Source organism: Arachis hypogaea, chromosome 13, assembly GCF_003086295.3.
Source record: "Arachis hypogaea cultivar Tifrunner chromosome 13, arahy.Tifrunner.gnm2.J5K5, whole genome shotgun sequence".
NCBI lineage: Eukaryota > Viridiplantae > Streptophyta > Magnoliopsida > Fabales > Fabaceae > Arachis > Arachis hypogaea.
In genome coordinates, this window is record NC_092048.1 from 71,253,955 (window position 1) to 71,255,093 (window position 1,139).

At 44.1% G+C, this 1,139-nt stretch overlaps 1 non-coding gene across 1 annotated transcript; it reads right to left on the reverse strand.

The window, feature by feature from the left end:
- Nucleotides 1-595: 595 nt before the first annotated feature.
- On the reverse strand, nucleotides 596-702 carry LOC112739933 (small nucleolar RNA R71). Its single transcript, XR_003170867.1, has one exon. It is a non-coding gene; the product is annotated as a small nucleolar RNA R71 (small nucleolar RNA).
- Nucleotides 703-1,139: the final 437 nt, after the last annotated feature.

Here is a 1,139-nt window from a genome sequence, read left to right on the forward strand (position 1 = left end):
GGGTTGTATGACAGGTAGAAGAAGCAGGGTTTCAACTTCCTTTGATTCTGAACCTGAGAGGACCTTCCTTAGATTGAGGAGGGAAGCAAGAGGAAAGAGAGTCGTTAGTGATGAGGAAGAGGAGGAGTATTTTGAACCAGACATGGATGAGAATATGGAAAACAATCATGAAGAAGAGGCTCACAACCGTGGCAGAGAAGGCCCAATGCATCATGCTGGGCAAGAGAGAAGAGTTCTGGGATCTTACATCAATCCAAACCCAAGAAACTGTGGAAGTAGCATCCAAAAGCTAACCATACATGCCAACAACTTTGAACTAAAGCCACAGTTCATCACCCTTGTTCAGAACAACTGTTCATTCGGAGGAAGTGTTCAAGAAGATCCCAATCAATATCTAACCACCTTCCTGAGGATATGTGATACTGTGAAGTCTAATGGTGTTCATCCTGACACCTATAGACTGCTCCTATTCCCCTTCTCACTCAAGGACAAGGCATCAAAATGGCTGGAATCCTTCCCAAAGGAGAGTTTAACAACCTGGGAGGATGTGGTGAACAAATTCTTGGCGAGATTCTATCCTCTTCAAAGAATCAACAGGTTGAGAACTGAGGTACAAACATTTAGGCAGCAAGATGGTGAGACTCTATATGAAGCATGGGAGAGGTTTAAAGACTTGACAAGAAGGTGCCCACCAAATATGTTTAATGAATAGGTACAGCTACACATTTTCTATGAAGGTCTTTCCTATGAATCAAAGAAGGCAGTAGACCATTCATCTGGGGGATCTCTGAACAAGAAGAAGACCATTGAAGAAGCCATAGATGTCATTGAGATTGTAGCCGAGAATGACTACTTCTATACCTCTGAAAGAGGCAATACTAGAGGAGTAATGGAGCTAAACAACGTGGATGCACTGTTGGCCCAAAACAAGCTGATTGCCAAGCAGCTGGCTGACCTTACCTAGAAGATGGAGAGGAACCAAGTAGCAGCAATTACCACCTCATCTGCAGCTCAAGAAGGAGTAAATGCAGAGGTAGAGGGTGATCAGGAACAAGCCAACTACATTGGAAACTCATCCAGGCAGACACATGATCCATACTCCAAGACTTACAATCCTGGTTGGGGGAACCACCCAAACT